Here is a 22,255-nt window from a genome sequence, read left to right as displayed (position 1 = left end):
TCCCCTGCACCCCCTTATCCAGCACGGGGACCCTCCTGCACCCCCTCATGCAGCACCAATGCCCCCCCGCACCCCCTTTCCCGGCCCTCCCCCTCTCAGACACCCCAGCCCCCGCTTTTCCTTGACCCCAGCACCCCCTGGACCCCCACTCCTGCCTTCCACAGCCCCCACCCACCACCTTCCTCAACACCGGGGCCCGTGCACCCCCTTTCCTGGGCACAGGGACCCCCTGGACACCCCATTGTTATAAAATTGACTCAAAACGAGTAATTTCCAATCAAAGAATTTATTAATTATTGAAGCAGTTATACTACGTAAGCAAAGGCTCAGCGCTGGGCGACAGGGGAGTCTCCGCTCCACTACTGCCGCCCCAACTAGTTTCTGATTCAGTCCTTTTATCCTCTCCATCCTTCAGGAGTCCATGTTATCTCGGAGTTCTCTGCGCCTGCGCTGGTTGTTGCTAGGGGGTCATCCTTCTGTCTCCTGGTGGTCGGTGATAAAGGCTGCGGAGTCTTCCTCAGCCGCGTCTTCTTCACCCTATGTCCTTATTTGGTGACTTCTCTGTGGAAAATTACCAAAATCTTATGATTAACGCAATATGTGCCCTATCAAGCTTAAGCAAGCAAATGTCCTGCCTTGCAAACTGTGCCCTATCAAGCTTAAGCAAGCAAATATCCTACCTTGCAGACTGTTTATCTGCCCCTGCCCCTTCCCCAGCTTTTCCCTGGTCATTATCTCTATGAGTTATCTGCTTGTACCATTTGTCAGCGGGAAAGGTTTCCCTGCTGGGTGTTAATCTGCCCCTGCCCTTTCCCCAGCCTTTCCCTGGTCGTTATTTCTGTGAGTTATCTGTTTGTACCATTTGCTGGGTGGGACTATGTGTGGGCTCCTGCAACCCCTTCCCTGGTATCCTTGTAGCTCATATCTCATGAAGTAGTACAGAAATAGTCAGCAGACAACTCTTGTAACACACTGGTCTCTTTTTCATGACGAACAAAATGTAGTCCCTCATCTCAATTCCCCCCCATTTATTTATAGTAAAGTTTTCCCAACATTCTCCATTTGCTGTTTCCCTTTGCAGCTTCACCCTGCTTTTTTTAAAAAAAGTATTAACTATTTAAGAGTTAAAAGTATCACGGTTAAAGCTCTTCAATTTTGCAAAATGCAACATAAAGGCGAACATGGAAAAACCCAGACCAAAAATTGATTCTCACCCTTCTGTCCCAAACCTACCTGACAATATAAAGTAGGATTATTATAAAAAATGATTCTCATGTTGTAATCTTATCACTGAAACTGTAGGGAAAACAAAAACTCTCCAAGAATCTCTTTAGTGTGAGAGAGTCAAGGCATTGCTTGGTTCTGGCCAGGATGGGCAACAGAAATACTTTCATCCACACATAGCCCGGCTGTGCAGAAAAAATCATTCCATGACATGTCAGTTTTACTCGATTTTTCCTAAACTTGACGTAGTCTGAACCAATCTAAATCCACTGCTTTAATATTCATTGCTTCCAAGTCGTGTAAGTTTTTAGTGTTTGGTTTCCTATTAGACTCGGATTTCTTCCCCTCTGCTGTGAATTCCGCCCACACTCCTGGATTTCCTTCTCAGCCTTTTCCAGACCAGGTGTCTCCAGCTGTGCGGGGGCAGTGTCTGGGGTAGCTGTTGGTTGCTGTTTGCTGCGGGGCGTTGATGTTTTGTTGCTGGTCGTTATCTCTGTGGGTGTCTTTTGGGCTATTCCCAGTCTGTTCTGATGTTAAACTCATCTCCATTGAGTGGTGGAGATGAGTTTAACATCCGAACAGACTGGGAACCCCTTAAATAAAACCTTTAAAATTTCTTTCCCAAAGGCAAACCTTTGAGTAGAGAAACCTTTCTGAGCAGAGAAATAAGATTTAAAAGAAGCAGGATGGGTACATTTTGCAGCAGTGCAGTCGCAGGCAGCCCAGAGTGTGGGTGTGAGTGAGCCCCAGGGTGGAATTGTGCCGCGGTGCTCCCCAGCAGCTGTGGCAGTGCAGGCCCAGCCAGCGCTGGAGCTGCAGCAGCGGCAGCGAGGCTTGGCCGCAGTGGCTGGAGGTGCCAGGGGAGGGTGGCCAGGATTCCCGAGGGTTTGAGCAGAGGATCTGTGGGCAGGCCCAGGGGCTTGGCCCGCTGTGGAGCCCTGGCTGCTGCTGCGTTGCCTTCAGGGCAGGCTCAGGGGCGGCTCCCATGGTCCTGCTGCAGGCGGGAAGTGCAAATCTCCGGGGCTTCAGAGCCCCTGAGGCCAGGCTGAGGGGTCCCTCCGTGCTCAGCTGTGCTGGCGGCTGTTTCTGGCCTCAGGGACACTTGGCGTGGGCCCCTTGGCCACCAGTGGTGCTGCTTTGCACTCCTTAGGCAGGAGCCGATGGCCTGGCTGGGTGTTGGCAACAGCAAAGTCCCAGGGCAGGCTCTGTGCCAGCCCAGCTTCCTGGGGGAGAGATTCCACAGGAGACAGGATCCTGGCTACAGCCTGCCTTACATTTACATCCCTTATTTCCACCCTGCACTAGGTGGAGAATTGCCCAGGTAAGGAATTCCAGACATGAATTCCAAGGGAGATAATTGAATATCTGCCTTCGGTCTGGCTCTTTTTCTTGCCAAGGCCAATGGCAAAAGCTGTACCCATGGCATCTTGGTTTCCATCTCCGGCTTCCAAAGGTGTTTCTTTATTTCCCCATTCATTCTTTCTACCCAACCCGAGCTCTGGGCTTGCCAGGGGTTATGGAGGTCCCATTGTATTCCTAAAGCTGCCATAACCCCCTGAAGGGTCTTTCCTCTAAAATGAGTTCCCCATCTGAATCTATTGCTTCCACAATCCGTTATCTTTGAATTATTTCTTTTAGAAATAGGTTAATAAGTGATCCAGTGCTTGCTGAAGCAGTCAGAATTGCTTTTGCCCCCCTGTTAGGTGCCATGGTGTCAGCAGAAGATTTTGAAGCCTTCCTGCTCAGGGCATTTCAGTGCCAGGCTCTTACAAGCACCCACAGCTCCGCGGGTTGAGCTGAGCATGGGGCGGTGACCTGCGCTTTGTCTGATTCCCCTTCCTTAATAACAGCCTGTCTTGTAGCTCTTTTCCCTTCTGCTGCCCTTGCAGAGCCATCCACAAACACATTGTCTCCCTCAGGCCAGGGAATGTCCCATCAATCTCTCCCAGCCTGGCTCGGGAGCTCTGTCCCTTGAGTGCAGTCCTGGGTTCCTTGCCAGCCCCTCTCCAGGCTGTTCAAACAGGAGGCTGGGTTAAACCCTTGCCCTGTCCTCAGTTCTGAATCCTCCTGTGCCACTGAACAAGTTTCATACTGTAATCACCGAGCCCTGCTCATCCATTGAGAGGCTCTTTTGGTTGTCAAAGCTTTAACTTGATGCCAGACTTGAACTCTAGGAGATCCTCCTGTTGTCATCAGTTTTCAGGCCTCTGCTCCCACGGAAGCTGTGGCTGCACAATTCTGCAGACAATGAGGCTGCTCTCTGGCCACTGGGTTAAACATTTTAGCACAAGAATTCCTTTGGCAAGACCCTGTTTAACGTCCACCTATAATTCAAATTCTTTTTCCCTGTCTGGAAGGCCCAGGCCACTCGCCTCAGTTAATCTTAATTTTAACACTTGAAAATTCTGTGTTTCCTCCTTGGGTCCATCCCTCCAGTTTGTTGACTGGCAAGATAGGAGTGTTGCAGGGAGACATCCTTGGCTCCAAAAGCCCTGCCTTTAACAGGGACTCAATACCAGGCTGTAAGCCCTTCCTTCCCTCTCTTGGAACAGGGTATTGCTTGTCCTGGTTGCTTTAATTTGTAGAGGCTCCATATCTAATTTTCTGTATTTCCCTGGGGCTGCCCACACTTCTGGGTTCACTTCAGCATAGGCCTTGTCAGACTTTTGACACAGAGGTACAACAGAACTAGCCTCTGTATCCCTTTTTACAGTATTAAAATCCAGCTCTCAACCTCCTTCCTAGTTAATTACAATCACAGGAAGAAGAAAAAGAAATTCATTTATTTCAAACCTATCCCCCACAGCTTCTAATAGTGGTTGAACAAATCATACCTGCTCATCTTTCCCACTCATTCCCTTAAAAATTAAAATATTCCTGTACTATTTTCCCCTTTAGGTCTAAGATTCAGAGCAGATTGAGAGGCCCCTGTGTCCATCAGGAAATGCCTCCTCTCAATGCAGACCGAGCTGAATGTTCTCAAGGGCTCCAGTGTGGAGGGTCCCTGGTGTGATGGGAGCTGTGACAGCCCTGCCAATCCATGTCCATCACGGGCTGGACTTGCTGGTCCTGAGGGTGCTGCTGTCTCTGCTTGCAGTGTCCTTGTGCCCTGCAGCTGGAGCCCTGATTCCTTGCCAGGGGCTGTTTGGGTGGGCTGTGCCCTGCCGAGGAGGGCAATGCCTCTGCCGGGTGCTTGTGGCCGAGCCGTGCCCTGGGTGCTGGGGCCCCCTTGGGCCCTGGGGCTGATCCCTCAGGGGCTGTAGGAGCTCTGCCCTGGCCTTTGCCTTCAGCTTGGCCTTTTGCTGCTCCCTTCTTGCATTCACCTGCTGGGCCTTTGTGCCCAAGTGCTGCAGGGCCTTCTTCTGCCCCTCCTGCAGCCCCCCTCAGTGCCTGTGGGTGCTTGTCTTGCTTTACAAGACAGTGTCTGCTTGGGAAGGCAGAAAAAGCCTCTCTTGGAATGGAGAATGCAAAGCCCCTCCCTCTTAATTTTTAGGATAGTGAAATCAAGGGGCTCTCAGGCAAAGATATGGGATTAGGAATAACGCTTCTTTACTAGTGTGTATAATATAATAATAGTAGTGTGTATCAACAGCTCCGGCAGTGCCAACAAACAGAGCCCGGAGCCGGTCCCGGCCTTTCGGCTGCGGCGCTTTCCCCTTGGGTGCAGTTCCGGGCACGGCCGGCAGGGGCGCCGGTGGCTCCCGCGGGGCGGGGCAGCGCATCCCTGCCATGGGAACCTCTCTTAACGGCAATAGAGCAATCCCTTCACCTAACTCTTTCACTTTTTTACCTTCTGTAGCCTTTCTCCCGTGTTTTGAGAAAGAATTTGGAGAGGGCTGCCTTTTAACTGAGCTCCTAGTGTTTCGATAAGGTGCTTCCTGTAGAGAGAGGGATTTTCCCTGAACAGCCGGAGCTGTGGTTACCAAGGGGACGTAACTCAGAGCAGGAGGGGTCAGGGGAGGATATCCCGCCGAGGCTCGGTGGGAGTGTGGGCAGGGTGTGCTGCCGGAATCGCCAGAGGGGGATCTTCCCGTGGAGGCCGAGCCGGAGCGTGGGCAGCCCCCACATGGCTTCTGGCGGCTGATCCGGCAGCTCCCGGCAGAGAAAAGGCAGGTGGGAGACCCCGGCAGCAGCAGCGGCGCTGCCCAGCGCAGCTGGCACGGGCAGGGCAGCCGGGGATGGGATGGCTGGGACCCGCCCTCGGTGCGGTCGGCGCGGTGACCTCGGCCCACGCGGCAGGACAGAGCAACCCCATCTTCCCCAGCATGGCCGGCAGAGCGGCCGCGGGCCGGGCAGTGGGGCCAGGGCACACAAATTCACCGCCAGCGCCGGGGCAGGTGGAGCTGCCCTGGGCAGTGAGCCCGCACCTGGGATGGAAACCGGGGCAGGCGGAGCTGAGGCGGGCAGCGAGCCGGGACCCGGGACAGGCGCCTCGGCCGCCAACGGAGGGGACAAGAGCTGCAGAGGATCCCACTCTCTTTCTGACTTTTCCTCTTGTTCCCCTCCCTTTCATTTCCCCTTTTTATTTTCTTGGTTTTTTCCTCGGCTGTTTCTGATACTTCAAAGATTTTTATTCTCCTAAAATCTCCTGTCTAACATATGGCATCTTCTCTTTCTTCTAGATTAAATGGGTTTTTTTCCAAATAAATCCAGAACCTAACAAATCTAAACTTCTGCTTGGATATTTTGAAATGGTCGACGAGCTAACTCATGACCTCCTAATGTTGTTTTTGTCATCACCTTTTTATTTATCCTTTGGCAAATTAAGCATCTTTCAGTGACTTGCTTTGCTACACCAAAAATCCCAGTGCACCCAAAATTCCTTAAAAAATGATCACACAAAGCTTGAGTATGCCAGTGGGGTTTCTGATGCACGTCTTCTGATATTTTCCTAGTAAGCACATTTTATTAAGTAATTGTCTTCCATGTAGAAGTTTCTATTTCCCTGATTTATCTTGTTCATTTCCTATCTTGTTTAATTCTTTTTTCTTGGCTTCCCTAAACTTTGGAATTTCCAGTTTTTCCTCGTTTGGAGTTAATATTAAAGAAACTCTTTCAGCTCCATTTTCTGCTGCATTCTTAGCTTTGTGATCTGCCCCCAGTTTGCCCAGTTTGCCTCTCCTTTGGCCGGGCCGGGTTCCCCCCGCCCGCAGCGGCTGGGAGCAGCCGAGAGCCCCGCGCTGCCCATGCCGACCTGGCCCGGCTCCATCGCCGCTGCTGCCGCGGGCTGCGAGGGCTGCGGGAACGGGGCACCGAGGGTGTGGCTGCTGCTGCGGGAGGAGGAGGAGGGAGGGAAGGGCAGGGATGGAGGGGGAGGAGGAGGCGGGGTAAGGGGGGAGGAGGAGGAGAAGGAATGGAAGGGGCGGGATGGAAGAGGAGCAGGAGGTGGGGATAAGACAGGGGAGGAGGAGGAGGGGGGATGGAAGAGGAGGAGCGGGAGGAGAAAGAGCAGTGAAGGAGGCGGGGTTAGGGGGAGGAGGAGAGGGAGGTGGAGATAGGACAGAGGAGGAGCGGGAGGAAGAGGAAGAGGAGGGACCAGGGCGGATCAAGGCTGAGCTGCGGGAGCCACGCGGTCTCGATCCCTGCCTGAATTCGCAGCCCCCACCTGTGGGATCATCGCCCCCCCCATGGCTCCGGTGAGCGGGGAGGGGGAGCCCGGCCCGGATATCCCGGGGGGTCCCTGGGTTGGGTTTTTGGGGGGATGTTTGGAGAATGAAGAAGTCCAAGGCTGAGCGGAAAAGGCCCCTCGGGGGGACATCGGGGGGTGGCGGTGGCGGCTGCCGGCAGAGGCAGCCTGGAGGAGCAGAGCCCTGTGTGCCCCAGGAGGCCAAAGTGGGGAGGCCAGAGAGGGGGGAGTGCCGCCATTGGCGGGAGCCTCAAGAGCCTGGAGAGGGGCAGGGGGGACTCCTTGGAGCCGCTGCAGCCCAGAGCAGAGAATGAGGGGAGAAGGGAGCCCGGGAGCCCAAACAGCCCCGGCATCCCGAAATGGGGAGGGCCAAGAGGGGGGAGCTTTTTGGCATTGCTGGCACTGCCAGCAGCCTGGGCAGGGCGGGCACCCAGGAGAAGGGGGACCCCCAATCCAAGCGTGACCCCAGCAGCTGGGACAGGGTAGAACCCCTGAACACCAAAGGGGAGGGACCAGGGACGGGGAACTCCTGGGAGGCTTTTTCAGGGCTGCATCTTGGTGTTTGGGAGGGTTTACTGGAGCCCAGATGGCCGGTGACTTGTAGAGATGGACTTGGGCAGAGGGACCTTGAAACTCAATGTGCTCATCCCTTGTTTTCTCCAAACCAGGATTTCCCATTGCCAACCCCTGGGAGGCTGTGAGGAAGAGGAAGATGCTCCAGGGCACTGAAGCAGGTGAGGAGGAAGTCAGTGTCTCTGGAATGCTTAAATTTAGAGGGTTTTGGGAAAGCTTCAAAAGACAAGCCTCAGAGACAGGAGAACTGTGATTATAGCTTTGCAGCAGCCATAAGATTGGTCAGCAAAAAAATTATAAAAAAGTAGAAAGTAAGGAGCATTAGAACAACGGTCTGTGCATTAACACTTATCTATACTAACTCCCTAACCTGCAGAAAAGTATATATAGCAAGATATCAGGAAGTTCCAAGCTTAATAATGGAGCTCTGTTCATCGTGTTTTAAGGCTTACAAATAGGTATTGTGTTTGAAGTAATGGAGCATGGTTTTAACCAATAGTGCTTGGATGGAACCACTGTCAATATGCTTTTGCTTTGTGTGATTGGTGAAAAACCTTTTAAAGTAAGTTTTAACATTAAGGTTTTTTTCTGCTACCTGGGATGTGAGCTGCTGGCATCTTCCCATTGGCATAACCAAGAAATGAGACTGATGCTGAAAAATAAAACAGCTCAAGACGCGTTCCTAGCAGTCCAGTCCTGTTTGTGATGTGTGCACAGCCGCGAGCTGGCGATGAATGCCCCTTTCCCCTCTGTGCTGCTCCATCTCCCAGCCCAGCACGGCCCCCGGCTGCAGCACAGCCCTGGGGGGATCTCGTTGCCCTTGCCTGTGGCACGGAGGCAAATCCCATGCTGTCCTTGTCCTTCCTCGCCCAGAGCAGGAGCTGAGCATGGAGAGCAGGGAGGACAAATGCCCGCGGCAGAACCTGGTGGCAGAGGCCGTTTTGAGCGGCTCCACGGCGCAGGAAGCCAACGGGGAGGAAAAGGCCCGGAGATGCCGCACGAGGAGGGGCTGCAAACGCAGATGGCGGGGACGTGAGGGGGAAAGAGCCAGCCTGGGCCGGGAAGGCGGCCGGAGATGGAGCCAGAGCTCGGAGCTGGTGCTCCATGAGCAGCTCCATGATGGGGAGAAGCCCCACACGTGCGTGGAGTGTGGGAAGAGCTTCAGGTGGAACTGCCACCTGATCAGCCACCAGAGGATCCACACTGGGGAACGGCCCTACGAGTGTGGGGAGTGTGGGAAGAGCTTCAGCCAGAGCTCCAACCTGATCAGCCACCAGAGGATCCACACTGGGGAACGGCCCTACGAGTGTGGGGAGTGTGGGAAGAGCTTCAGCCAGAGCTCCAACCTGATCAGGCACCAGAGGACCCACACTGGGGAACGGCCCTACGAGTGTGGGGAGTGTGGGAAGAGCTTCAGCCAGAGCTCCAGCCTGATCAGCCACCAGAGGACCCACACTGGGGAGAGGCCCTATGAGTGCTCCAAGTGTGGGAAGAGGTTTCAGACCAGGTCCCATCTTCTCCTACACTATCAGAGTCACACAGAGGAGAGGCCCTTCCAATGCCCTGACTGTGGGAAGGGATTCAAGCGTAACTCCGCCCTCGTCACCCACCGGCGCATCCACACAGGGGAGAGGCCCTACGAGTGTGATAAATGCAGGAAGAGGTTTCAGACCAGCTCCACTCTCCTCCTGCACTATCAGAGTCACACAGATGAGAGGCCATTCCAATGCCCCGACTGTGGGAAGGGATTCAAGTACAACTCCCACCTCGTCAGGCACCGGCGCATCCACACTGGGGAGAGGCCCTACGAGTGTCCCCAGTGTGGGAAGAGCTTCTCCAGGAGCTCTCACTTGACCCAACACCAACGGAGGCACCGGTAAGGGAAGCCCTGCGAGTGCCCCGAGTGCGGGAAGAGCTTCGTGCGCTGCTGCAGCTCCATCCCCCACTGGAGGAGGCACTTTGGGCACAGCCCTGGTCACTCACATTCCCTGTGATCCATGTTGGGAACACGCCTGGCTGCTTCTCCTTTGGTTTGGCCTGAATTTTTTTCTCTTCTCCATCTCTCTGTCCTCCAAAAGTCCATTGGGATGGAACAGTCACCTCAAAACTACTCAAATTCCACTGAAAATAACTGAATTTTAACCCCAAAGGGCTCAATTCCACCTCAGATTGCTTGTTCCTTCCTCCAAAAACTCAATCCCAGGCCAAACTCACTCCATTGCGCAGCTGTCAAGTTGAGATGGAGTTGGAAGGAGATTGGTAGAAGTGGGATCCCAATTTGGAGCAATGGGATGGGGATTGTGTGGGGCTGGGTGTGTGGGATGTATTTGATAGCAAATAAAACTTTCAGAGTTACTGATTTCTGTCCCGTTCATTTTCAGTCAGTTCTGTTTGCCGAGTGCCACCTTCTCAGCTGATTCAATTCCTATAAAAATCCCATTTTTAAATCATCTAACCCAAACAATCCAAAAACCAATATCAAAATAAAACCACCTGCACACAATTAATGTTTTAAAAATAATTTTAATTTTTCAAGAGTACTTAAGGATGTTATTAAAGTTTAATTGTTTGGTTGAAATGTCTGAGAAATTGTAGTGGTGTTTGGTCTTGTGTTTAGTATATTTGTAATATGAATTGTTTAACTAAGATGTGTTAGATTGCATGGTAGTTTCTTTACATATTTTTTATCTAAAGTACATTAGTCATCGAGTTAAAATTTTCAAAAGGTATTTCCTGATATATAATTTGTTTATTTATATGCATTGGTAATATTATAGTAATAGTTATTGTTGGTTGGAGTTAAATCATTGTTGGAGTTGAATCATTGTAAAGAAGAGTTGAGATTTTTATATTTTATTTTTATTATAATTTATTTAATTTCAATTATTATTTCTTTGTTTATAGTTTTATTGCAATTTGTTGAGGGGATAGGAAGGAAGTTCAAGGGCAGGAACATTTTTTCCTGGCTGGGAACTGGAATTCCAGACCCAGGGAGTGTGTGCGGGACCCCACAGACTGGGATCTAAGATGGGCTGGGATCAAATATGGGCTGGGATCAGATATGGACTGGGATCACATGGACGGGGATCACATGGATGGGGATCGTGTGGATCAGAACCCTCCAGACCAGGATAGCCTGAAGTGGGATCAAATATGGACTGGGACTGTATGGACTGGGATCCCAGGGACTGGGACCATATGGATCAGGACCACACAGACTGGGAGCAAATATGGGCTGGGACTGTTTTTTAAAGTAGCTTTGTTCTATAGTTTTTATTTCTGTCGTTAATTAAGCTCAGTGAAATAGCTGCTTGTGTTAAACTGCCTGCTTGGGTGGGATAACATCCAATGCACCCAGGATGAGGACACCTGTACAGATCTGCCAACTATCAGCACTCCCCGTCTGAAGGCAGAGTGCACCAAGGCCCAAAACCTGGAGGTGATAAAGAGAATGGACTAAAACCACAGCCAAGGAATCTGCATGCTCTAAAAAGGCAGATCCAGGGCAGAGCCATGCTAAACAGTTCTTGGAAGATGTAAACTGGGTGCATCTTGGCACTCAGCCAGGAGCACCCTGTTACCTTCAGGGATCCCCTGAAATACCTTTCCCCTTACATCAGCCTGGTGCATATTCATAGAGCCTCATGCACAGCAGCTGGGAAGTGTTTAACACTTTACTGGGTATATTAGCGTTCAGAAACACATAATCACCAGAATGATTATATGCAGGTGCTTTTATTGAAGAGCTCTGGGTGTCAGGGGTACCAACCCAAATCTGACTCCGACATGGGTTCGGGATGAACATGTTTTTATATTCTATCATTATATAACTTTCATGTTAATGATTAAACTTCAATTGTTCTATTGTATACATAGATTTCAGCCAAGCATGGGCTCCTTGTGGCCCCCCTCAAACTTCTAACATAGTTTCTCATGGTTCTTCCTATGATTATACAGTAATTATATTTAATTACTAAACAATCATCACATCTAACAATTATATCATTTATCATGTTCTGCTTACGCAGGTGCAATTTCACATGATCTGGCAAGCACAAAGCCTAACATTTTCAGAGTCTATTTTTGACATTTTTCCAGGGCCCCACTATCATTCTCCCCCCTTTGAAAGCATTTTCACTTCACTATAGGTGTAAATGTTTTCACTTGATATAGGCCTTTATTTCTCAATTTATTCTTGATGCTCTTCAAGTCCATGGTTGATGTAAACATTGTCGTGGATGCTGTCACGAACTGGAGAACCAGAAGATGGTGGGGGTGGATCTCGTGTCAGAGCCTTTATTATCTTCTGGTTCCAGGACGTTTTCTTCTGTATCTCTCCTTTTAAGATGCTGTGAACTAACCAAATTGCTAAGAATACAATTAGTAAGATTATCACACTCTCAATGATAGATTTAATCCATGAACTCACATTCCACCCTAACCCTTTAAAGATTTTGCCTAGCCAGGTCGTAGTCAAATCCTTTTGCTCTTCTTGTGCTTCATGCTCTCTTTGTTTCAACTGATTGATGTCATATTCTACATCTGCAGTTACATTTGGGATGTGAACGCAGCAGTGACCAACCCGTCCCTTTAAAAATCCACATACTCCATGCTCTTTCAGGAGTAACAAATCTAAGGCTAATCGATTTTGTAAAGTCATTTTTGTGCTGGCTTAATTCTTTAAATCCTTCCCGGGTGACTCTTGCCAGTCTATCAACCTGACCTGTAAGTTTGTACAGCATCTCCCTACTCTGATAGTTTGCTGTAGGACCAAGCAAAGACTCTCGGGCCCACCCAAATTTCACTCCACTAGAGGGTTCTTGCCAAGTGTCATCTGGATTTTCATTGTCTAGAACTTCTCTTCTTGCTCTTATCTGCACAAGTTCATGTTTTCCGTTAAATGGGGACTTTTTCCAAATTGGACATGAGGTTGGGAGGCCTAAAGTAATTTCCTTTACTTTCCCATCTACAGGCAGATGTGTTGTCCAGGTGCCATCGCTTGCTGCCCATACAAATTGTCCTGGACCTCGGACTGTACTCCTGGTACATCCTACAACTGCTTTGTAATTCCCTCTGCCTTGTTTATGTTTGATCCCTCTGCAAGCACAGCCAGTTTGTAGGGCTATTGCCAGGGGTGGCATCTGCTTTATCTCTGCATCATCAGAAGTGCAGTCATAAGTTTTATTACATGCCCACCAACTTACTTTGTCTGCCCTCGTTCTGCTACTGGTGGCAGTGTTTGTTACTGCTGGATCTGTTTCATTCTCGGAGCCTTCCCACTTAATGCACCAAGGGGTGTTTGCCATACATTGGAATCTTTGAAGGATACTCACAGACCATGCACTGTCCCAAGGCTCTGTCTGATCTTTCTGATCCTTGGCCTCACACTTCCATACCAGAGTGGTTTCTGTAACATTTTCTGTAATCTTTTTATAGTGTGGCAAATAGCATTGCCATTGTGTGATGCCTCCTGATTCTCCCATAGGGGTTCCTAGTGTGCCATCACTTAGAATACAGTCTTTCTGGCCCATGGGTCTCATCCATGTTCCTATTTTCTCCCAAGTTTCCTTGATTACTTGCCTCGATTCGGGTACCTGTTTACATGCAATTGTTTTGTTCTTTTGTATTTCAGGTAGTTTTGATGTTGTGATTCCCCAATTTACTGGGTCTCCTGCTGCCCTTTTGTATTGGTATACAGGCAGTTATTCTACAGGTGTTTTGCATTTTGGCAAAGGCTTTGACTAATCCAATCATTACATTCTCAGCCCAAACTGCATTAGAAACCTTTATCACCTGTGTTTCTGCTTGTACCTCTCTCTTCATTCTAGAATGAAGAGTGGTTAGTTGATCTTTTTGCATTCCACATCCCAAAGACATTAATGACCATAACATTGGCACAATTACTGATAGCATTCTCAAAGTGATTAAACACATCTTATCTGCAGCCTTGTTGGTTCCACGGTTTACACAGTCTGTGATCCAGGATGGATTTTCTTCACTCGGGTGTAGTGAATCCAGGGGTCCACGCCGGCTACTTTGGCTGCTGTAAAGGTGGTCAGCAGTACCTGGTGGGCTCCACTCCACTTTTCTTTCAGCGGTTCTTTGTTCCAGTTCTTGATGTACACCTCGTCTCCTGGATGTATGTTATGAACTGGGTTCTCGAGAGTCAGCGGTCTATTCCACACGAGGATGCTCCGGAGCCGAGCTAAAGTTTTCCCGAGAGACAGAACATAATTATACACTTCCTGCTTTCCTGTGACGTGCACATTAGGGTTAGGCTCAGGAGATTCATATGGTTTCCCATGCAATATCTCCTAAGGGCTGACTGACATACCACTCCTAGGCTTTATCCGAATCCTCAACAGTGCTATTGGCAAAGCCTGGGGCCACTGCAATTTGGCTTCTTGGCATATTTTACTGATTTGCCTCCTTAGTGTCTGATTCATCCTCTCTACCTGTCCACTCGACTGGGGTCTCCATGGTGTGTGGAGGTCCCAAGTTATCCCCAGCAATCTACTTACCTCTCTTACTACTGTAGCTATGAAATGGGGCCCCCTATCTGATGATACCCTAGGGGCACCCCGAACCTGGGAATAATCTCCTGTAGTAACCACTTTACTGTTTCCTTTGCTTGGTTGGTGCGACAGGGAAGGGCTTCTGGCCCCCAGAGAATGTGTCAACCCCCACTAACAGGTATTTGTATCCTCGAGTTCTTGGCAAGTCTACAAAATCTACCTGCCAATAGCCTCCTGGCTCTATTCCTATCCGAATTCTTCCTAGCTGTGCCTGTCGTCTAGCCACTGGGTTGTTTTTCAAGCAGATATCACATTTTGACATTACTGATTTTGCATTGTTAACATCCGTACCAAAATTAAACTCTGCGTTAGCAATTTTACCAATGCCTCTGCACCCCAATGACATTCGTTATTTTTAATTTGTAGAACTTCTCTCATTATCAAGGGGGTACCACTATCTGTCCTTGTGCAGTCACATACCATCCCTCTGAATTCTTTTGTGCATTTAGCAAACGTGCCAGTCTCTCATCTTCTACTGAATATTTTGGTTCTGGAGGCAAATTGAATTGGGATACATTAAGCTTTAAAGGTATCAATGCCATTGTTGTTTGCACCTCTCGAGCAACCTGTCGGGCTCTCCAGTCTGCCTTTCGATTTCCCTCACAGATTTTGGAGTTTCCTGATTGCTGTGCTTTACAGTGTATGATTGCCACTTGTTCAGGTTTTTGTACTGATTTTATCAATTGCAGGACTGCATCCTGATGTTTAATGTGCATACCCAGAGAAGGACAATAGTCCCCTTTCTTTCCATAGTGCTCCGTGTACATGCACCATTCCAAAAGCATATTTTGAGTCAGTCCAGATATTTACCTTTTTCCCTTCACTTAATTCTAGGGCCCTGGTTAAAGCAACCAGTTCTGCCTTCTGGGCAGATGTATTTGGTGGTAATGCCTTTGCCTCCACTGCTGTACTGACTGTTGTTACCGCATACCCAGCGTATCTGGTTCCGTTTTCCACGAAGCTGCTCCCATCTGTAAACAGCTCCCACTCTGGCTGCTCTAGTGGGACGTCTTTCAGGTCTTCTCTTGCCGAGTAGGTGTACTCTATTACCTCCACACAGTCATGCTCTAAATGGGCCTTCTTCAGTTGTGGTACCTAGGAACAAAGCTGGATTCAAAAGGTTAGTTGTTTTTAATGTGACATCATCCTGCTCAGTCAGGACTACCTGGAATTTCATCGTCCTGCTTGGGGATAGCCAATGGCCCCCTTCTGCTCTAAGACAGTGGTTACCATGTGTGGTACATTGACATCTATGTGCCTTCCCATCGTGAGCTTCCTGGCTTCTTGTATCAGCATCACAGTGGCTGCGACTGCCCGCAGACATGGAGGCCACCCGGCACTTATGCTGTCAAGTTGTTTGGAAAAGTAGCCCAGCGGCCTTTTCCAGCTTCCCAGACCTTGGGTCAGGACTCCTAGTGCTAGGCGCAGCCTTTCATGGACAAACAGCTGAAAATCTTTAGACAGATCAGGTAAGCCTAATGCTGGAGCAGTTGTCAGTGCTTCCTTTAATTTTAGGAAGGCTTCTTTCTGTGGCTTGCCCCAGGTGAATGGCTGCATCTTCTGAGCTTCACACAGGGGTTTCACAATCAGTCCACAGTCCATGATCCACAGGAGACACCATCCTGCCATCCCGAGGAAGACTCGTAGCTCATGTAGATTCTGGGGCTCTGGAATAGCACAAATAGCTTGGATACGGTTAGTGCCTAGTTTTCGTTGCCCTTGTGAAATTTCACATCCCAGGTAGATCACAGTCTGTTGGGCAATTTGTGCCTTTCCTCTGGATACTTTATAACCTCCCATTCCCAGGGAATTTAAAATCTCAATGGTTACCTTTATACAGGTTGCTTTTCTTCTGTAGCTATTAGTATATCATCAACATACTGCAACAACAGGTATTGGTCTCTTGGTACTTGCCCACTCTCGGTGCAAATCTCCAGCTCCTTTGCCAGTTGGTTTCCAAACAGGGTCGGCGAGTTCTTATATCGTGTGCAGGTGAGCTGGGTCTTTCTCCCATTCCCTGGGTTTTCCCACTCACAGGCAAACAGTTTCCTACTTTCTTTGTCAAGGGGGGATGCAGAAAAAGGCATCTTTTAAATCAATTTCAGTAAACCACTTATATATCTCTTTTACCGATGTTAGCAATGTGTAAGGATTTGTTACCACTGGAGAAATGTCCTTTGTTATTGTATTTATTGCTCTCAAATCCTGCACTAATCTATATTCACCATTTGGTTTCTTTACTGGAAATATTGTGTATTAAATTCTGATTCACATTCTTCTAAAATTCGGTATTTCAAGAATTTCTCAAAAATCTTTACTATTCCTTGCCATGCTTCCAGTTTTATGGAATAGTGTTTGACTTGTAGAGGCCTTGCCCCTTCTTTTAACTCTACATGCACTGCTTGTGCCAATTTAGATTTCCCTGGTGTATCTGTCTCCCATACAGAGGGAATCACTGCATCTTCTACCTCCCTAGGGATAGAGGGAACAGGTTTTTCTTTGATCATTAAAATCTGTCCCGTCTTTGATTCAGATATTTTCATTATAAGCTCCCCGTTTTCAAAGGTTATTACCGCATCAAGTTTCGCTAGCAAATCTCTCCCTAAAAGCGGAATTGGACACTGAGGTACGTATAGGAATTCGTGTGTTATAACTTTGTTCCCAAAACACAAATCTAGAGGTTGCAAGAATGGCCGTTTTTCCTCTTTCCCTGTAGCGCCGACTATTGTTGTTTCCTTGTCCCCAATTTGTCCTTGCAAATCATTCAATACCGAGTAAGTAGCTCCTGTATCTATTAGAAATTTGACCTCTTTATGTCCTAATTGTTTATTTATGAGAGGTTCCTTAACTTGTTCTACTGGCTCTATGTCTAGTCAGCTGGTATACTCCCCCAAAACCATCCCCTTGGTAACCTGCTGGCACTGATTGCCCTGGTGAAACTGGTTGTTCAAGTCTGGACATTGTCTTTTCCTGCTGAACTTCATATAGTTTAGACCAATTTATAGTTCTGGGCACAGCATTCTGAACTCCTATTTGGATCCACTCTTGATATTTCCGTAGTCTCCCGATATCACAAAATAAATTAGGGTCCCTATTTGGATCCTCAATTGGGAAATTCTCATCTCAATTCCCTGTTACGAGTCCATTTCTGATGTCCTCTCTTGCCCTTTCTTTGTCTGCCTTAAGTACCATCTGTTTCTCAGTAGAATCCATCAAGGTATCTAATATTAATATATTAGATATATTAATATACTATATATAGATATATATTAGATATACTAATATAATATATTAATATATATACATATTATTGCATGTCTTCCCAGTCAGGATTTTGAGTTTTTATAACCATGTTTAATACTCATGCCATTTTATCAGGATTTTCTCTATGAATTCTGGCTGATTGTTTCCAAATAACTAAATCTGCAGGAGAGAAAGGCACTTTTATAAATACTGGCCCTTCCACTCCTACGCTTTGTCGCAAGGGGGCAATTACAGTCCGTTTTTGTCTGCCTATGTCTTTTCTATCCATAACTGGGGCAAGGTTAGACCGACTCCTGGTTCTGTGGGCTACCCCATCGTTGATTCTCTCTCTCTCCTTCCTGCCACAGTTAGGTTTTGCTCATGTTCCGAGGAAGAGGGATCAGGTGACGATGGGAGAGGAGAATAAAGAGGGAAGGGTGTACTAGACGAGACAGGTTCAGGACTAGGTGGAGTAGGAGCAGGCAGTGGGATAGGGACAGATGGAACAGGTGGGATAGGGTTAGGTTGTCTTGTTCCTATTGGAGCTACCTGTAAATCAATATCTGTCTAATTTTCCCTACTCAGGCTTTCTTTCAACGCCAAGTGTTCTAAACAACGTTCCTCACAAACCCCACACTTATTGCTTGCAGTTGTTTTAACCATCATTAATCCACATTCATCCTGCCATTCTGGCTTTTCCCGTAAATAGAAAAACAAATCAACATACGGAACCTCATCCCATTTTCCTTCTTGTTTACAAAATGACATTAACTGCGAAATAGTGTTATATTCCAATGTGCTAATAAGTACCCCAAAGGAGAACTTTGCGGGATAGAGGTGTTGCCGCCCAAAATCCCTTTAAGTTTCTCCATTCCAAATATACCACAAATTGCCGAACCCGCAACGCTTTCGCGATTGTCTTATGGAACGGCGCCTGGGCTTGTACCAGCAGGAATTCCTTTAGCCCAACCAAGCGTAGCTTTCGCTGCGTCTCATTGGCAGGCACCCAAACCAAAGTAAAAAGCACCTTACCTTTCTCCCGGGGACGTGGCGAGCGGCAGAAGCGGTCGCGGCCGATCGAGCTCCCCGAGAATCCCTCGGTGCCGGCTGGAGCGCAGTCGAGTCGCGAAACTCGCTCAGCAGCACCCGCAGGGTCCCATCTGGGGTCGCCAAAATGTTAGCGTTCAGAAACACATAATCACAGAAGCGATTATATGCGGTGCTTTTTATTCAAGAGCTATGGGAATCGGGGTAGTTTCCACCCAAATCTGATTCCGACCATACATTCGAGGTGAACGTGTTTTATCCTCTATCATTACATAACTTTCATGTTAATTATTAAACTTATATTGTTCTTTTGTATACACAGATTTCAGCTAAACATAGCCCCCTTTAAATTTCCAACATAGTTTCTCACGATTCTTCTTATGGTTATAAAATAATTACATTTAATTACTAAACAATCACCACATCTAACAATTATATCTTTTATCATACTGCTTACGCAGGTGCAGTGACCTGAGAAAACACGAAGCCCAATATTTTCAAAGACTATTTTTAACATTTTCCAGGGCTGCACTATCACTTTTATTTCTTGTGGGAAAAAACCCTCCATCTCAACCAGGCACTCATGGCCAAAACTGGGCAACTGCCTCTGGAATTCCTTATATCCAAGGATAGCTCCCAGACAAAAGCTGCCAGCACTGACAAGTCTGGCTGGCCTTGGCTTCCTGAGGGCTGGCCCTCATCTGCCTCTGAAACACTGGGGCTGGGTGCTTTCCTTCCTTATGAAAAGAACTCTTCTTCCTGTCCAGGCACCCACAGCCAAAACTGAGATTGCACCTCCAAAATGCCCAATGTCCAAGGAAAGCCCCTAGACAAAAGGTGCCAGGAGAGACAGGGCTGCCTGGCTTGGCCTGAGGGTGGCCACCTCTCATCTTCTTCCTAAACACTTGGACTTTGTGCTTTACTTTCCTATGGGAAAAAACACCCATCTTGACCATGGCCAAAACTGGGATTCCAGCTCCAAAACTCCGTACATCCAAGGATTGCTCCCAGGTGAAAGCTGCCAGGACAGACAGGTCTGGCTGCCCTTGGCCTCCTGGGGGTGCCTCTCCCCTGCTGTCCAAACACTGGGGCTGGGTGCTTTCCTTCCTATGGAAAAGAACCGTCCTTCTTATCCATGCAGAAACGGCCGAAACTGGGGTTCCATCTCCCAAATTCCCAATATCCAAGGGTTGCTTTCAGACAAAAGCTGCCAGGACAGAGAGGTCTGGCTGGCCTTGGCCTCTGATGGCCGCCTTTCATCTGCCCCTCAGACACCACCAGTGTTCTGTGCTTTCCTTCCTATGGAAAAGAATCATCCTTCTCCTCCAGTGTCCAGGTCTGAAATTGGGATTCCACCTCTGAAATTGTCAATATCCAAAGGTTGCTCCCAGGCAAAATCTGCCAGTACCGTCAAGGCTGGCTGGCCTTGGCCTCTGGTGGCTGCGCCTGCAACAGTGGGGCTGGGTTCTTTCCTTCCCATGGAGATCCCTGGGACACTGTGGGGACCTCATGAAACCAAGGGGATCATTGTGGCACCCCTGGAGCCCATGGAACCAAGGGGATCACTGTGGCACCACTGGAGCCCAGGGAACCAAGGGGCCATGGTGACACAGAGGGGCTCCATGGACCCAGAGACCATTGTGGCTCTGTGGGGCCTGATGGAACCATGGAGACCATTCCAACCTTCAGGGCCTGGTGTCACCAAGGGGGCATTATGACACCTCAGGGCCCCATGGAAGCAAGGGACCATTGGGACACTGTAGGGCCCCATGGAACCCAGGGAACATGGAACAGCTCTGGCTGGCTTGGCCTCCCAGGGGCCACCTGACAGCTCTGGCTGATCTTGGCATGTCAAGGGCTGCCTCTCATCAGCTCCTGGAGCACTGAGGCTCTGTGCTTTCCTTGCTATGGAAAAGAGCTGTCTGACTTTTCAGATGCCCATTGCCAAAACGGGTGCTCTCCCTAAAATAATTTCCTCTATGCAAGGGTATCTCACAAAACAAAACCTGCCAGGTCTGGCTGGCCTTGGCCTCTGGTGGTCACCTCACATCTGCCCCTAAAACACTGGGGCTCTGTTCCTTCATTCCTATGGAAAAGAACCAGCCTTCTTGTCCAGGGACCATGGCCAAAATTAGAATTTGGCCTCCCAAATTATGGATATCCAAGGATTGATCCCAGACAAAAGTAGCCAGGACAGACAGGTCAGGCTGGCCCTGTCCTCTGGTGATTTCTTTAGACCCTGAACTGAATGTTTTCATTTGGAAACACCTTGGAGAGGGCCCAGAGATGTCCCAAGCAGGGGCGGTTTGGAGGCTTTGGGCCCATGAGCACTGTATAGGGACAAAGGAGCTCTGTGCTCAGGGGGGTGGAGACTGAGGACAGTGGAGCAGAGCCATGAGAGTGTTTAAAGAGCGATTTCAGGGATGGTGGATCCTTTTGACATAGTGGAAAACAGCCAGAGAGAGAAAGAATTAACACCAAGGGCAGCTGGGGAGGCCCAGAGTGGCTGCAGGAGAAAGGAATTTCCCTGTCAGGGCAGGGCTGTGGTGCAGCACGGCCCCAGCAGGAGCCTGGAGCAGCCCCAGGCTCTGTGTGGGCAGGCAGGGGCAGGCAGGAGGCAGAGCTGTCAGCAAAGGAAGGGCCCAGCCAGGTGGGGCAGCCGGGGGATGCCCAGAGCCTGCAGGGACAGAGGCCAGGGCAGGGACACCGTGGGACAGCCTGGGCTGCACAGGGCACAGGGATGGGCAGCAGCTGCAAGACAGCCCTGACAGAGCCAACCTGGGCAGCGCTTTGGCCATGGCTGCTGGCCCTGGGCCTGAGCCAGGAGGGGACAAGTGACCCTTGCAGGCCTGGGGCCTCATTGCCTCCTTGTCCCTGCTCAGCAGCCTGGCAGGGGCCGCCCCACGCTCCTGCCCTTGGCATTGCCCATCCCCACATGCCAGTGGCCATCCCGGGAAGAGCCCTGAGCAAGGAGGGAGGGACAGGATCTGCCTGGCCAGGCCCTGGGGCTCAGGCCTTGGCCCTTTACATTCCTGAAACAAATCCAGGTTTGCTCAGCACCAGAGACACCTTTGCCTTGTTTGTCCCCAGCTGCCATCAGTGCCTCCAGTGTTCTGCTCTCCCTGGAACCCGGGGACACTTTCTCAGTCCTGTCCCTGACAGGGATCTCTTTAAAGTACAAGAAACTTCAGTATTTCAATCTGACTTGGAGCTCTTGAGAAGTCTTTGAGCCCACTCTGAGGGACTGGGTGTGATGCAAAGAGCAGCAAAGGCCCAGAGGGTGATTAAAGTCCTTGTGCTGTGTCTGTGCTGCTGAGCTGGGCCGGGCTCCTGGCCCAGAGGCAGCTCCTGGCAAGGGCAGCAGAGCTGCAGAGAGACAGCTCTGGCCAGGAGCAGCTCCTGTGCACAGCCCAGCAGGGCTGGGGCACTGCCAGGGCCCATCAGGGACATGAGCAGGGCACAGACAGAGCTCACAGGGGCTCAGCACTGGCCGGGGCTGTGGGATGTCCCCGCGGGGGCTGTGTCACAGCAGCACCTCTGGGGCTGTGTCCCAGAGCCACAGAGCAGCTGGGATGGCAGCAAGGGGCTGTGTGACAGCACAGAGTGGGCTGTGTGACAGCACTGAGGGGGTTGTGACCTCACAGAGCTAGCTGTGACATCACAGAAGGTGGCTCTGTGACATCACAATGTGGGTTGTGACACAGAGTGACAGAGCAGCTTTGTGATGTCACAGAAAAGGCTGACATCACAGGGTGACTGTGACATCACAAATGTGCTGTGTGACATCACGTAGCAGCTGAATGCCATCATATAGAGATTATGTGACATAACAGAGCGGTTGTGTGACATCACCAGGGCTGTGAGACATCACAGGGTCTGTGTGACCTCACAGATGGCAGTGGGACATCACAGATGGTGTTGTGACATCACAGGCAGCATTGTAACATCACAGGGGCTGTGTGACATC

At 49.5% G+C, this 22,255-nt stretch overlaps 2 protein-coding genes and 1 pseudogene across 3 annotated transcripts in view; 2 read left to right on the top strand and 1 right to left on the bottom strand.

Annotated features, from left to right (window-relative positions):
• The window catches only part of LOC139605192 (zinc finger protein 418-like), a 118,717-nt gene that overhangs the window by 12,879 nt on the left and 83,583 nt on the right, over positions 1-22,255 (bottom strand). The gene's annotated exons all lie outside the window — the stretch shown is intronic.
• LOC139605219 (zinc finger protein 3-like) overlaps positions 6,780-22,255 on the top strand; it is a 310,784-nt gene continuing 295,308 nt past the window's right edge. Inside the window, exon 1 of one of the 2 annotated variants that reach the window (XM_071456566.1) lies at positions 6,780-6,860. The gene's annotated coding sequence lies outside the window, so the exon portion shown is untranslated. The remainder of the gene's footprint in view (positions 6,861-22,255) is intronic. The other variant, XM_071456569.1, reaches the window with a different exon arrangement.
• LOC139605191 (zinc finger protein 420-like) overlaps positions 7,296-22,255 on the top strand; it is a 151,089-nt pseudogene continuing 136,129 nt past the window's right edge.

This window comes from Agelaius tricolor, unplaced genomic scaffold (assembly GCF_023055355.1).
Source record: "Agelaius tricolor isolate 1412-34295 unplaced genomic scaffold, bAgeTri1.0.p SCAF_61, whole genome shotgun sequence".
Lineage (NCBI taxonomy): Eukaryota > Metazoa > Chordata > Aves > Passeriformes > Icteridae > Agelaius > Agelaius tricolor.
This window is presented reverse-complemented; position numbering and strand designations above follow the sequence as displayed.